This window comes from Pogoniulus pusillus, chromosome 26 (assembly GCF_015220805.1).
Source record: "Pogoniulus pusillus isolate bPogPus1 chromosome 26, bPogPus1.pri, whole genome shotgun sequence".
Lineage (NCBI taxonomy): Eukaryota > Metazoa > Chordata > Aves > Piciformes > Lybiidae > Pogoniulus > Pogoniulus pusillus.
In genome coordinates this window covers 16,749,406-16,765,378 of record NC_087289.1, presented here as the reverse complement: position 1 = coordinate 16,765,378, position 15,973 = coordinate 16,749,406, and the positions used below count along the sequence as shown (strand labels likewise).

Below are 15,973 nucleotides of genomic sequence, written 5' to 3'. Positions count from 1 at the left end.
CACTATATTGGTAAGTGATACAGTCATGGAGGATTAGAGTTTCCCCAGGTGGTATATTTGAAGAATCAAGTACTGATGGTCTCCCAGTTGCGATGACAGGAAGAAATCCACACTGTCAAAAGAATTTACTCCTGCAATACAATGTGTTACATCTAATAAACTGGTCAACTGAAGTACCAAGCATGAGGCTGAGAGTCACAGTAAGCAATGTGGTTGCCCAGAAGTACATAATCGAAACGCCAACTGCTTCACCCCAAACAAACCTCAGTATCACAATTATTATACATTAGACCACCAATTATTCTAACCTGAAGCAATACCAGTCTTCCAACATGCCTTTACCAACAGCTACCCTCAAAGAAACAGCAGAGCAAAATACAGCTGATCCTGACAGGGAGCCAAGGCTCAAAGAGATGATGCTCCTAGTTTTTTTCACTGCCGAAAAACTTGTTCAACTGCTGACCAAGAAAGTACTGACAAACTTCAAATTCATTCAGTGTGCTTCCAAAAAAAACATTGCAAACTTAGAGGCTTCTGAGAACCTGGCAAATGCAGGCTGCGTTGTAACTGTTAAGCCAAACATACAACACCTCCTGGTTTTTGTTGAGAGCTGTACAGAGCACTTGTTCCCTACAAGGAAGGCATGGCCTGGAACTATTCCCTCAGTCCTGCCAGGCAGATGGCCTTCTGCTCCAATCAGGAGCCAAACTCCATGTGGGGGAAGCACTGACAAGGGTGGAGGAAATAAAGGCTAATCAGTCAAAAGCAGATGCTTGGGGTGACAAGAGAGCAACAAAGGTGACAAGAGTTACTGTCACCTAAAAAAGAGGTGAGAAAACACCGAGAACGAAAATGCACTTAAGAAGGCACTTAGGCATGTTAATCAATACAAAACAACTAAATGAACTGAACTCAGTAGACACCAACTAGTTCCATTGCAATTCTAAATCTTCATCCTACCTCTAACAAGTCTCCCAAGAAAAATCATCTTGTAAAAGACAGTAAGAGACAGTTTCAAAAGAAGCAAACAAGGAACAAAATCTGAATTTCAAGTCAGCAGGCGTTTAAAACAGCAGAACAACAATCCAGACCTAGGTCTGAAGCTGTTCACCAGAAATTACACACTCGTAGGAAACAAATACTGTTACTTGAAAAAGTCAGGATCCAAATAGTTAATAAGCAAGGGTTGCTAATTAAGTCATAACTAGAATGTCTATTTCGAAGCTCAAAACACTGCTACTTGGAACAAAAATAGCTACAGTCTGAAAGAAACAAAAGCTGCAAGTACTGCTGGAAGACAGTTGGTTCTTAGGTAAAGTTCATAGAAGACTGTCAAATTGGTCTCTACTCAGATTAAATGTATCCATTTTTCATTTAGACATATATCTAAAAAAATTTCTTTCCCAGCTTTTTTTTTTTGCCTCTCCCTTGAAGTTGCTATTAAAGTTTTACCAGGAAAAAGCAAATCCTCTTTCTGTATTGTCAGAAGCAGTCATGAAGATTTGTACCATTTCACAGTAGTAAAACCCCACCGCATTTAAAAATCAAAGGACGTAGAGATGTTCCATGTATGCTTTCAACAGCCTGACGCTGAACAAACAAGGCAGGCTCTTTCTTCACTGCTCTTCATGAATATTGAAGACTGCAGCTAATCAAATGGCAACCCAGACAACTGCATCAGGCAACAACATTAAAAAGAAGAGACTTGATTCTCCAAGGCAGGAGCAATAAGAAACCCACAGCTCCCATTTGATGAAATCACATCATCCAAGAAACTAATCAAATGTTTATGTGCACATTTTGCTAACCACATAGTGGAAGCTGGTTTTACTAACAGGCAAATATCAATTTGTTTCACCAGTGGCAATTGTTTCCTATGCTGGTTCTGCTCCTGCTTTTCATTCCACAATTGCGAGAAGGATTAATATGCCTCTCAGCAACAGACACCAAAAGTGAATCCAGATATGCAACCAAGTACAGGCTAACACAGCATCTCAGACACTGGAATTGCTGGCAAAGCCTTACATCTTTACATGAACTACAAACAAAAGGATAAACATAGAACAGTGGAGCCTTGTGAAGAGCTCTTCAGAACAATCCACCTAGCACTAGCAAATTATCATTAAACAAGATGCCCAGTTCAGGGTTCCTGCCTTCAAGATAAGAACAAACAGGAGCAAGTGTACAAAGCAGTCAGCTGCATCAGAAGAAGCCAAGATCTGTGATGAAACCCTGAGAAACTCAAATACAATGACAATAGTTTGTGATAGAGAAAGGATCTAGGGGGAAAAAAATAAAGATAGCTTAAATACCTCCAGGTACATCAGATACAACTGAACGTGAAGAACTAAAAATCGAAGTTTACTGAAAACTGTGTCAGTTAAACATGAGGGAAAAAACAAGCAGTAAGACTATGAAGTGCTAGAATAAGCTGCTTAAGAAATGCAGTGGAATTTCCAGCAATTAAGAGATTAGACAAGCATCTGTCAAGAACATTGTAAATGATCTTCCCAAGACAGAGAAAGGGATTAACTCGAGGTCTCTTTTTTTTTTTTCTTCAGCATTCTTCCAGGAACAAAGAAAGCCCAGGCAGAAGCACAAAAGTAAAAGTAAATAAATAACCACTGTAGTACAAGTCCATTGTTACAGTAAAACACCAGAACACCGCAGTTTTAATACCCCTTAGAGTTTTAATACCCTTAGTGGCTGTAAAAGCAACATGAATTTGGATGTAGAGTCCTGTCACTAGGGATTCCAACAGTGCATACACAAAGTATCTGTGAACATTTTCAAAGAAAATAATTAGAGAAGCACATTTTAATAATCTCCCCAACATCAGCCCTTTCATCAAATAAAACCTCAACAGTAAGAATCTTTACAGCATATATTCTCACAACACTGCATGTCTCAGAGGATGAAAGCCTCTAAATGATAAACATTTGTCAGGTTTTAAAAAATAAGCTACAATTTCTAAAGGACAAAAACTGCAGGACAAAATACCAGCATATTTCTACTTGAAAGCCAGGTGCTAAAAGACTGCAAAGCAGATATTACATGAAACTATTAACCACTCGAACCTTTCAGGTAGTGGTCCCCAAGAAAACATAGAGTAACATTAAATGTGTTGGTAAAATAGGAACATTCTGATGAATTGGAGAATAAGGTAAAAAGATTGTAAGGAACAGCAGACAGAGGGGGCAGGGAGACCTCCATTTTTCCCATCAGCTATTAATAGGATATCTAGAATTAAGGGGGGGAAAAAACAACACAGTATTAAAGCCACTGGGCTCTGCTAGTGAGAGCACTGACACCCATGTAACCAAAAAAGTTTCTTAGCAGCTTTCCACTTGGGTATCATAGCAAAACTGAGATGTTCTACACTTGGACAGTATTGCTCATCTTTATAATACCCTCTAATGTACCAACAACGATCTCAGCATTACCATCTAGCTTTGGGCAGAACTAAAAGGAGTTTACATTGCTCCTTTACTTCATACTGCACTATGGCATTTTGAACTGCCCAAACAAAAATGTTGTCATATCCTGGTAGTTGTAGTAGTTTTCCCATGTTAGTGTCTGTTTCAGTTGTTCTGGAAGATTTCAGCCAAAACAAATGTTCTCTCCTAAACAAAGCTAAGAAAAACATTTGCTCATCGTTTGAGTTCTCAGTAGCTTACATTCCTTGGAATAAACATGAGTATAGCACAAAAGATACCTGATTGGCACGATCTGCTTTTTAGTAACTTAAATTCTCTGCCTGTTCTCATACAGGCCTAGTTTTCAAACCCTGGAAGTTAGGGAAATGGCTTTGGTTTACATAGTAACAGACTGGTATCCCTCAAACTCCTGTCCTTCCAGAGTTGGAAGGATACCCTTCAGGTTACTCTTAAAGTGGTGCTGGTAATCCATTCCTAATGCCAAATCTGCAGAGTAATGAAATCTGCTAAGTGCAGATCCACTCCAGAAATCCCACCTTGTCATCCCTATTCACTGCTCTGCAGACATAACCTGGTCATGCTTTATGAACTCTTTGCTTTGGGCTTTTCTCACTTTGTTTTCCCCCCAAAGTCACAACTCACAGCTACCACATTAAAGTCACAGAACAAGTCAGCTACAGGTCGTTATCCTCAAGCAGGAAAACTCAGCAGGAGTTTCCAATTGAAATTCAGTGGGGAAAAGGTATTTACCACAGTCAAAAATACTTCCTTGATTTCACAGACAAGCATTGATTTGAATGATTACTGTTGAAACGCAACAAAAATAATTGGTCTGCAGATAAAAATCTAACACAGGAATTTCCCCTCTGAATACTTTGTTTTGCCAGAGGTATATATTATTGTAAAGAACATTTGAGCAACTGTCTGACAATACCCATCTCAGCCACAGGCATTCTCATCTGAGCCATCTATTAACAATGCAGTAACCAAAGTTCCCCCTTTAGGATTTAAAAGCTCCCCAGCAGCTGGAGTCCCTAAGCACCTGACCTTAGAGCTGAGGGGGGAAAAAATCAACAAGGCTCTCCTCCGGATCTTAAAGCTTCAGTCTTTGTTGCTGTGAAAAAGGAAAGTCTGGCAGAAGAATGACATTCAGGTAATTGCTAACCTTCTACCAGTATGTCCTTTCCTTTCTTCAGCACACCTTTTTGTCTTCTCGACTTAAGCCTCCATTTCAGAGAACTCTGCCAGTGACATCAGATGCAGGCGCTTGCAGGAAGAACAGAACAGCTCTTAAACTAACCCGAGACATTCTTTTGCATCACCTCTGAAAGAGTCCGACATGCAGCAAACATCAGCAATCGAATGGCTACGGGTGAAAAGGGCTGGCTCTTTTTTTCACTATACAGACACACAAACCAAGCTCTTTCAAAGAAAAGCAAAGAGCTGCCGGAGCTGTAGTCACTTGGCATTATAACTTCTGCACCAGTTGCCACCAGCACGTGTTGGGAGCAGTCTGCTTCATTCACCCTCGCCACCTCATTCGGTCCAAAGGAAGCTCTCCATGCAATTACTGCTTCTAGCAAGCTGCCAGTCAATGTTTCATGGTCTTCAATACTCTGTTGCACCATAGCTTAGTTCCATGCACCTCTCCGTGCGGAGCTCGCCCCTGCCAGCACTGGCAAACCTGTGCATGCACTCAGGATTCAAACAGGACAAACAAACTTAATGGCACTTTTTTGGAAGGCTGCTTCTTGCCATTTACCAATCCTGTAGGTGAAGAGATCAGAACTGAGGAACTACAAATCAGTGCCAACTGCCCCACATGCTGAATGGGTTTTGTGATTACTGTCACAGGAAGTCATTATCCCTTGACACAGCTTGAATGCAAACATGACTTACAAAGGAGCAGCACACATTGCCTTCAGGACAGAGACAGATACAATAGTTAAACTCTAGATGTGGGCGTTACCAAAGCATGACTTAAGGTCAAGGAAACTGAGAGAGACAACAAAGCATCCGACTGCCAAAAATTTATGAGCAAGTAAGATGTGAGAAGCCTCTTCTTAGCTGTGTACTTCACAACAAAATTAACTACACCAGTGACATACAGGAGCAATACCTCAGCAGTAACTACAGAAAGTGCTAGTGGCATACCCTGGCATAGAGAGAGACATCTATGTTCTGCACAAATGCCATGGATGACACTGGTGAACACCATCACCCTTGAAAAAGACCTAGAACTGCTCATATATGAAGTCTCAACGGAAGTATCTAGGGGAAAAAAAATCCCCAAGTTTTGAAAAGGATAAATTTTCAGATTTTGCAAGTTTTGTAACAACATCTTTGCCTAGGGAAAACAGAATACCTAAGAAATAACAGTAGCAGCTACAACACACAGTTCCACTCCCTGCCACCCCAATGCGCCCCTCTTCTTTCCTTGACTCTTACTCCCTACAGATGCTCTCATCTTTTCCCTCATGATTTCCTACCTGGACACCAACAAGTTCTAAGTCAACAAACAATAATGAGAAACCAGAAAAACAAAGCATGCCAACAGAAGAGTTCGGTTTACCACCTTTAATGGCTACAACATGAAACATTTCACCTCAAAGACAAGAAATTGACAATTCCACAGACACCTCGGCCAGGCAGTAAGAATGCAGCAAGCCAGGCATCCCTGCCTTCACTCCATAGCACAGGTGCTCCACAGTCATGCACAAACAGAAACAAGCATAAACTTCCTCTTGCAAAACAAAAGAACAAGTAACTTCTCTGGTTTCTTCCCAGGAGAAAATCAAACCACAACAGTTCAGTACTGAAACATGCCCAAGAAAAGGCAAGAAGTGGGGCATTTAATTTCCATTCAGTTTCTGACAGTGCTGACACTACAGGTTATATCTGAAATTCGACTAACTTCATTGCCTGTGCTCTCCCACTCACTTGTAACAGCACAGCTGAGTGAGGAGATCTTCAAGCCGTGGGACAAGGCTGTACAGAACAGTCTCTCTTCTTCTGCTCCACTCTGATGATTCCACTTGTCACACTCCAGCTTTGGGGATATTTGACAGGTCTCAATCACAAGTTCTCACTGCCAATACCTATCACCCCCTCTTCGACCTCAGCAAAAGGTCAGCACTGCCAGAATTCAGACTGGACATCTTTAACGGAACAGTACAGTATTCCACAGGTCTCTTCAGGTGCTGGATGCACCACGTGCCTCTTCCTCTCCAGGTACAACAGCATAATAATTAGTATTTCAAAATTCCCTGCAACGTTTTGAAACATTAATTCAATTTCAGCCCCACCTTACCACTTTGGCAGAGAAAACTGTTCCAAACTGAGCTTACAGAAACAAAACAAAGTCACCCATGTGACCAAGGAATGCAAAAGTATGCACAAGCCCGCACAGATCCTGAGGATGAGAAAGGACACCCTGCAGGAGCATCAGACAGAACGACCCACTAGTCCTAAAATAGGAAAAGCCTCAAAGAGCTGAAGAACAACACTGGAAGCGTGGAATTGAAAGGAGATAAAGAAAAAACAAACCATAATCTGTAATTACAATGGCAGAGTACCCAACATGTCACAATCTTCCAGAGAAGTCATTCAAAAGGCTTGGCAGCAATCCCTACCATTTTGACTCTGTCTTCACTCACTCTCAACTTCAGACCATTATGCATGACAGAATACAAATGTTGCAGGTCACTGAGCACAGTTCAGTAGTCATCCAAGGAAGGCAGACTCTTGAAACTTCACTCTGCAAGCAAGGAGAGTCTCTACAGTAGTGATTTGCATTCCCTGTGCTACATTGTTTGTTTTACATCACTGAAACTATATTGTTCTGTGGGGGGCTTCTATCAGCTCAGCATCCAGCAGCAAGAGGCCTACATGACTGTACTCTGTGTACAGATTCTTCTCCCTGTCCTTCTAATTCCTACTATCAATAATTGCCAGTTCCTAGACTGATTTCCAAAGACCTCAGGAAAAAGGGGATCCCAAAGCATCTAAACTCCTCTCTAGTTTTTTTAAAATATTAACTTTTCTTAGAAGAGAGCTTCATTCTCTCCCAGTGCCCTAGTAAAGTAAGGCTAGGGGGAAAACAAAATTCTTCGACACTAAAGACGCCTGTTGGACTGGATGATCTTGGAGCTCTCTTCCAACCTGGTTGATTCCATGAAAAGAAAAGGCTTCAAATGTTTGAGCACATTTAGTAATTGTGTTTACTCTCTCACCTAACAGTCTAGTAAGGCTAACTTAGAAGAAATGATTCTAGAAGATGCATCAGTAGACAGCTAAAGGAATGACAGCATCTAGGCAGGAAATCAGCTCCACTTCTGTACAAGAAAGTCAAGTTCCACAAAGGCACAGGAGTTTTCAAGAAGATCTCCCCTACCTACACACTGACAGACTCTACTTGATTCAGTCTGCTTTTTCAAGAGACATTAACCAGATTCTCCACAAAAGGCTCTCAAAGAAATGAAGCTGCCATGGCAATAAAAGGCCTTGTTGGGGCAGGTTATCTGGTTAAAAGGGAGGAAACAAGTAACAAAACAAATGGCTGTTTCTGACAATAGAGTAAAGCCACCAGCGAAGTCCCACAGGAATGGGCTGGAGCCCAAATTGTTTGAGACACTCTTCCATCTGGAGGAGGAGGTGAACGCTGTCAATGGGCAGACAACACCAAGTTATTCATGGTAAGGCAGACAAGAGCAGCTGCAAAGGCTACAAGAATCAACACAGGCTACACACAGCAAAGCTGGCAGAGGGAATTCAGTAAGAGAGTGTCCCACAGGAATGCCAACGTCACACACAGAGTGATGGCTCCACACTGAACTCAGCCACACAAGACAAGCACATGCAGCTGAGTCAGCCTGGCTTTCCCACTTGAACAAACAAAGGTTCCATCTCCAGAATCACCTCTGACAAAAATATTCTTGCCATTGACCTTGCATCACCTGTCTTAACACCTTACTCTATTTGCCTGACTGAATTAAGTCACCTGGCAGAAAAATACACTTCCTAAGCAAATGGGTTTTGCCAGATAGGGAATTCCACTAGCTCAAGGAAAGGTCAAGCCAGCAGCAGCACCACTGCCACAAAGGAAAGGCAGGAACTGTGCAGCTCTGGAGAAAGAGATGTGTTTCTCAGCTGCTGGCACATCAGCTCAACCATCTTGTGCAATTCCACTGGCAGGAACAAGCTCTTGTTGCCCCACCGAACAGATCTAAGAAGAGTCATGTGAAACTGGCATATTTATCACTCATTTCAGAGAGAAACTTATTTTTTCATATGGATATTTATTTTCCACTTACAAACATGTTGATATCATCCTGAATCTTTGGGGGTGTTGTGGAGGGCCTGTAGGCCCGAAAGCAGGCATATGTATGCCTGCTCTGCCTGGACATGTCTCTGCCTGCACCAGGGGGAAACGAGCCCAAAGGGACACCTGATTGTGTAAGTCCCCACATGCCCAGCTCGGGCCTGCCTGGTGCTGGGCCCATGTGATTCCCATACCTGGAGTCCAGGCCTGTGGGTTTACCTAGTGTGGTAGGGTTGGGCTGACTGCCAACCTGATTGCTTCATTCGAGTGGCCAATGAGACCATCAACTCTCAGCCCACAGTTGATAAATAGGGGTGCACAGGCTCACATGCAAGGCCTTCCCCACATTGCTTGCAGCTCTGCCACATGCTTGCCTGCCTGCCTGCGTGTGTGCGTGCTTCCTTGCAGCTGTATGCCTGCCTTTGTATGAGTGCCTGCTGTGCACACTGCTGTGGGGAGCCAGGAGCTGACCCACTTGTCTCAGACTGCACGGAATCCTGCCTCTGCACCTGGAGACCCTGCCTGTGCTCCCCTGGAGAGAGCAGCCAGCAGGATCCAGCAGCAATAAGGCCAGAGCCTGCCATTTCCCCTGACGCCGGAGGATTCCAGCCTCGAAGTCCACAGGCAGAGACCCTGAAGAATTGGACACTTGCAATAGGCTGACACAGCCCTGGAGGGTGATTAATAACTGATAAGAATCATGAGTAGATGCCTCCGTAATTTCTATTACCTCTGCCGTAAAGCAGAGAGCAGTTTTCAGCTCAGCTTTGCTGGGCAAACAGTGTAAGACCTCAGGCAGCATTGAGCCGTGGGGAAACTCTCTCTCTGTTAATAGTTTGAATGTTTGCCAGTTATTAATAAGTTTCTGTAGATATTTATATTCCCATAATGTCTTCATAATCATGTAAAGAACAATTTAATATTAAAGTTGAGTGGTTGGGGGTGGTGAGAGTTGAAAATATTGGAGTTTAATAAATATATTTTTATAAATATCCTCTTGCATTAATTCATTCCTCCCCTCTGCCAAACAGGTGTAGGTACTGGGAAACCCCACCCGTGGCAGGGGGTTCTAACTCTAAAAAGGAGAAAGAAACCTTTAAGTGGGGGAGAACAGAGTCCCAGCTTGTGATTTGATTTTTGTTTCAAAAAACACCACCACATGCTATGTGCTGGTACATTAAAAATGCATCCAAGATTGGTTTGATTTTTATTATTTTATTGTAAAAAATATTTGACATTTAGAAACAACTCCGACACGTAAAGTCTACTCTTATGTAACTCTACAAAGAATTTTTTTCCCTATGAGCTGAACAATCTGTCAACACTGTTTTCATTCAGTTAGCCAGCCAATATAATACAAGTCTGCTAAATGAAGAGTTACAGAATATAGACTTGATCAGACTTATTCCTAGAATAAACAGCATGCATTACACTGAAATCCTGCACAGCAAGGAACAGAGCTGGCTTGATGTTGCCTGTTTTGGGTTCAAATGCAAGTTCCCAGAGACTCTTATAAATTTGGTAGACCCAATGACAATTTATAGAATTTATAGAGTTTATAGAGTGCCCTCCCCTCCTCCCCCTCCTTTCCCCAAAAGACAGGGAGAGAGATAAAAGGTAGGGACACCCCAATAAATCAATCTCACTCGATTTGGAAGTTAAAAAGGAAAAGTTTAACAATAACTTAGAAAAAAGGGATTGGAGGTAGGGGAGTTTACAAAGGATGAGGAAGGGAAAACAGCAAAATACAAAACAGGGATGGATACAACCCGAGTAGTGTGATGGTGTCTCTGCCTCGTGGCTGGTATACAGTATCAGTGTGTGTGTGCGGTCATGAACGCAGGTAGTGAGCAAGAGGGCGAAAAGAGGAAGAGACAGGAGAACTCCTGTCTTTTATACCGCAGGAAGTGGGGGGAGTGGGCTAACCATCACCTGGAGTGTGGCCCACCCCTGAGGAGGGGCCGAGACCCCTAGGGTCAGGTTCAGGGTCACTCCCCCAGGAGTGTTAACCCTATACATTGCCTCATACTGCTTTCTAGTAAACCACTACTTCAGGGAGCCACCTGAAACAACCTGCCTTTCAGCTGAGGGAGGACAGGCTTAGAAATACCACCTCTTGCTTTTAATTCTGCAATAAATGATTAATAACTTTGTAACTGGAAGCCAGGATACACTCCTACATCAAGCTCTTGTGTCTAATAATGCTGGCAACTGTGGCTGAGAGGCCTGTCCCATCAAACAGTGTCATGCAACCAGTGCCTTCTTGCATGTAGAATGAGACTATAAATCCACCCTGGGCAGGGACCAACATTATGACCGTAGGATGAGTCTTTGGCAGCTCTTGGCTAGCCATCACTCTCCATCTTTGGCTACACAGAGAGCAGCATGTATCCATGAAGGGATGAACAACCTTGTATTTCCATCATTTGTATCAAAAGTGGAATTACCTCTATTTGTAAATGGACATTTTGTTCTAAATTAAGGTGGTTTTGAGGTTGTGTTACATGAAAACAGAGCTACCAAATTTATCGAGTGACATTGAACCTACAGTTCAAAACAGGATACACGTGACAGAGCCTGGGCTCAGGTAACTGCACCAATCTGTTGTCCAAGGCAACCTGCTATCTCAAGCATGCTCTTATTATTAAAGAGCATTTCCAAAATACTAAGATGCCTGCAGAGAGGCAAATGAGGAAGTGTTGCAGAACTATCAAAACCGGGCAGAGCAAGGCCCCAAGTTACTCTCTATTCTCTCACAAGTGATAGGTACAAATGGTGAAATCATTACCTACAACCAGATGCTAAAGAGCAAATCAGAGAAATTAGTAACTAGCTGCAAAACGAGAACCAAGATGATTCTCTTTGCAGCTCCTTTCCCTCAGCTCTTTCAAATGAAAGTGGCATCTACCTTAAAAAAAACAAAACACCCCAAACCAGTTAGTGTGAAGCTTTCCTGAACAGCACTTGGTTTTGGAAGAGTGTTTTCAGACTGAGACTCTTCCTAACGTTCTCTCAACCCCTTATTTTCTCAAGAAACAAAGAAATAGGTCTCTTTATTCTAATCACATATTCAATGACCAAACCAATGAAGTTTAGCTTTTCAGATTGGAAAAGCAAAATATGGCTAAGAATAAAGCATCTTTCTACATGTCCTGGGTAGGAATAACAAAGCAATTAATCTGCTGATGAACTCAAACTTTGCAGGATTTCCCTTTATATTCCAGGCAAGAAAATCAGCTCTACTTCTTTCTAGTTTTAGCCAAATGAACAAACAGTGGCACTATAAGCAGGAGACAGCAATCTATAAAGGGGAGTTGCAGAGCTTTGTGTCAGAAATTTGAGTGACTACAAGCAACCCCTCAAAACTTTAAAGAAGCAAGTGCCTTGCAGATTTTGGTTGGAATTTTAAGTCCTGAAGCCAGTACATCAGATTTAGATAAGGCACATCCTTATCTTGGCATCTGACTTCAGCATCACCACCTACTTTTGACTCCAAGCACCAGAAGTCACAGCCTCCCCAGATCACTTGACAACAGACAGATCTTCGACAACCCTGCATCTGCATTTAGTCTTCCACATTCCTGCACAACTTAAGTGGACAAAATAACACATTCTCCTCTTTCAGTATGTCTTGTGTTAACTACAGAATGAGCATTTTCAAAACTTCAACGTGGTCTTTGAGTCTTCTGTGTGTTTCACCAAGAAATAATTTGCAAATGTTACAATGCAGACATGTTTTTACCATGGAAAAAAGGAAATCACAGTTAAGCCTTTCCCTCCTCCTGCATCCTTGCATTGCTATGGGCTCACCTGCCTACTGAAATGATGTTTACAATACCAATACTGAGTTTTCCTGTAGCAGGGCAAGTCTTTGCAAGAAAGTGAAAGAACAGAAAAAATCCAAGATCACTAGTGTGAACTTCAGGCATCTGTTCTTCTTTAAGGAGGGGTTCCTTGATACAAAAAACTATTCCCTCCCTCAGTTTCTCAACATCAAGTAATTTTGCCATTGCATCCCAATAGCTAAGGTTTATGAACTTTCCTAGCTATCAAAAGGTGCACTGCAGTTTCACTAGAGGTCAGATTAAAATGTGCACAATACAAAAGGCAGGACAGAGACAGTCGTTGAAAAGCTTGGAGAACCCCAATCACAAAACATCAGCATTTCAGCTGCCCTCACAACTTCTGGCACGCCATATCTTGCGTGGAAATTTGGCCATAATAAGTGTCTCTTACAGTGAGCTGATCAATTTTGGTATGTTTGTAAAACGTTAGGAACCACCAGATGCCGTAAGCTGTCAGCTGCCATGTGGTCCACTCCTTAATGGAACATCCAAAACCAGCTCTACATGTTTGACCAGCTCCAGAAAGTACCATTTTCCACTACCCCCTCCAACCACCACAAATGTGTCTGTTAGCAGTGGCAACCAAATAGTTAAACTGAAGGCTGCACTGAACGGCATGCAAATGCTACGACCTCTCAGATTAGTCACAACCTCAGAGTCAGCCCCTCTACTCCTGCTCACCAGGAAATCCTGTTGCATCGTGGCTCGGCTTACCACTTTAAAAACTTCTGCACCCATTGTGTGCACTTTCTTGGACTAAATAAATGCACCACAGCTGAGTCACAAAAAAAAGACAAAGGAATAAACTGCCTTCTAGTTCCATAAAAGAACAAACTTCCTCCCACAGTCAAGACACATTTTGACAGACAACCTACATTCTGCCTCATGGTCCAATGGTTTCTCCATGGACTGATGAATTATTTCACAGTATTTCACAGTATCATCAGGTTTGGAAGAGACCTCACAGATCATCAAGTCCAACCCTTTACCACAGAGCTCAAGGCTAGACCATGGCACCAAGTGCCACGTCCAATCCTGCCTTGAACAGCTCCAGGGACGGCGACTCCACCACCTCCCCGGGCAGCCCATTCCAGTGTCCAATGACTCTCTCAGGGAAGAACTTTCTCCTCACCTCCAGCCTAAATCTCCCCTGGCGCAGCCTGAGGCTGTGTCCTCTTGTTCTGGTGCTGGCCACCTGAGAGAAGACAGCAACCTCCTCCTGGCCACAACCTCCCCTCAGGTAGTTGTAGGCAGCAATAAGGTCTCCCCTGAGCCTCCTCTTCTCCAGGCTAACCAATCCCAGCTCCCTCAGCCTCTCCTCGTAGGGCTGTGCTCAAGGCCTCTCCCCAGCCTCGTCGCCCTTCTCTGGACACACTCAAGCATCTCAACGTCCCTTTTAAACTGGGGGGCCCAGACCTGAACACAGTACTCAAGGTGTGGTCTAACCAGTGCAGAGTACAGGGGCAGAATGACCTCCCTGCTCCTGCTGACCACACCATTCCTGATGCAGGCCAGGATGCCACTGGCTCTCTTAATGTAGTAATGCTCATTGAATCACTTTGCTGTCTACAGATGAAGAAAAAGAATAAAACCTCACTAGATACAGCACCACCACCACCACTTTTGATCCAGAAAATCTGGACCAATCTTTCTCCCACAGCACTCCATCACTAGCGTAATAAGACGGAAAAGTTAAGCAAGTCGTTACCTCCCAACACTAATGCCATCCATCACACCAAACACATAACACAATGCAAGAACAGCTCAGCAATGGTGTGATCTGGAGAAGACTCTTCGTTCCTCAACAACTTAGTAAATGCGATTCCTAGACTAACACTACAGAGCATCAGGTACCCCAACAAGCTGTAATTACCAAAACCCACAAAGCCACTCAATATAGTTTAATGAAACTATACCAGAAATGAAGTTTTTTGACACTAATATTGACAGACACATCCCTTTAAGCTTCTCTGTGGGTATTACTGCTACCTCCTTTCTCCCATGTCATGCTTCAACCCAACCACAGCTCGCACCTCTAACTCCACCCTAGGAACATCGTGAAAGCCAAGTGTGGCTGCCCACCATTTCCCAGCATAGGCCAGTCACCAAGTCACCAGTACCCACTACAGAAGCCCTCCACCCTGCTTGGCCAAGTTCGTGGTATTTTGCTGTCCAATGGCTCAGGAACCCCAGCTGGGTGCTTCTGCCACTTCTCATCTCCCAGCACTGGTAACAGGTCATTGCCTACACTGGGCTTATTCCCCAGGTCCAGGTTCTTAGATCCAGCATCCCTAGCCGGGTACAACCTACATATCAGAAGCTTCGGGCTCAACACGTTGCTTCTCCCACCCCAAAGGTCAGGAGAACTCCAAAGCGGCATGGCACGGGTCTAGCCTCTCTTGCCAAGCCCAGAAGTGGCCTCTCGCCCTCTGGACAGGACGGGCGGGCCGTCCGCCCCACCGCCATCTCCGCAAGAACTCGGGGATAAGCAACAGAAACAGCGGGAAAGGGGTCCGCAGCTCCAAGACTGCAGCCCACATCCACCCCCGGACTGTGCCTCTCAACGCTGCCTGTCCCTCTCTGGACGCCAGCCAGACGCCGGCGGCGCTGAGGGGGCCCGGACGCTCCCGCTGCCCGCCCGAGGGCCGGACCGAGGTGGCGGATCGGGTCGAGCCGGGCCAAGCCGAAGTGGGCCGCCCACCAGCTCCCGCAACTTTCCCTCCCCGCGGCCACGGCACCAACTCCGCCGCTGGCCGGGGGCCGCTGCCGTGCCCCGCGCAGCGGAAGCGCCACCCCCGCTCCGCCCGAGCATCCCCCGCCGCCGCCCGGGTCGCCACCCCCGCCCCCGCGGCCCTGGGCCGCGCAGTAGGAACGTCGCCGCCACTGCCCGGAGTGGGGCGCAGGCCCGGCAGTGGGAGAGGCCGCCGAGCTCGGCCCGGCGCCCCCGGCAGCCCCGGCGGGGACAATGAGATGGCGGCGAAGAGCGCCGCGCCCGGGGGACCCGTTGCTCCGGCAGGAGCCGCCCCGCCCCGCGCCGCCTCCTCTTCCCTCCCCTCCCCTTCTCCTCTCTCCTCGCACGGGCAGCGCCCGCTCCCGGCCCGGCCGCCGCGGTAGACCGAGCGAGCGAGCGAGCAAGCGAGCGGCCCCGGCCCGCTGCCCCCGCCCCTCGCGCCTCCATCTTGGATCGGCGCCTCAGCGCCCTCCCTCCCCCGCGCCCCGCTCACCTCAGGCCGAGCCGCCGCCTGGGGTGAGGGGGGGCCAGGCCGGCACCCCGGGAGCCTGCGGAGCGGCTGGCGTGCGGGGTCCGGGCGGGCGCGGGCCGGGGCCGGGGCGGCGGCGGCGGCGCTGGCGGGGGCCGCGCTCACCGGAGC

The 15,973-nt window shown here is 45.4% G+C and overlaps 1 protein-coding gene across 2 annotated transcripts in view; it reads right to left on the bottom strand.

The window, feature by feature from the left end:
* The window catches only part of STAG1 (STAG1 cohesin complex component), a 232,677-nt gene extending 216,751 nt beyond the window's left edge, over positions 1-15,926 (bottom strand). For both annotated transcript variants that reach the window (XM_064165354.1, XM_064165355.1), the window contains exon 1: positions 15,827-15,926. The gene's annotated coding sequence lies outside the window, so the exon portion shown is untranslated. The remainder of the gene's footprint in view (positions 1-15,826) is intronic.
* Between the last annotated feature and the right edge of the window lie 47 nt (positions 15,927-15,973).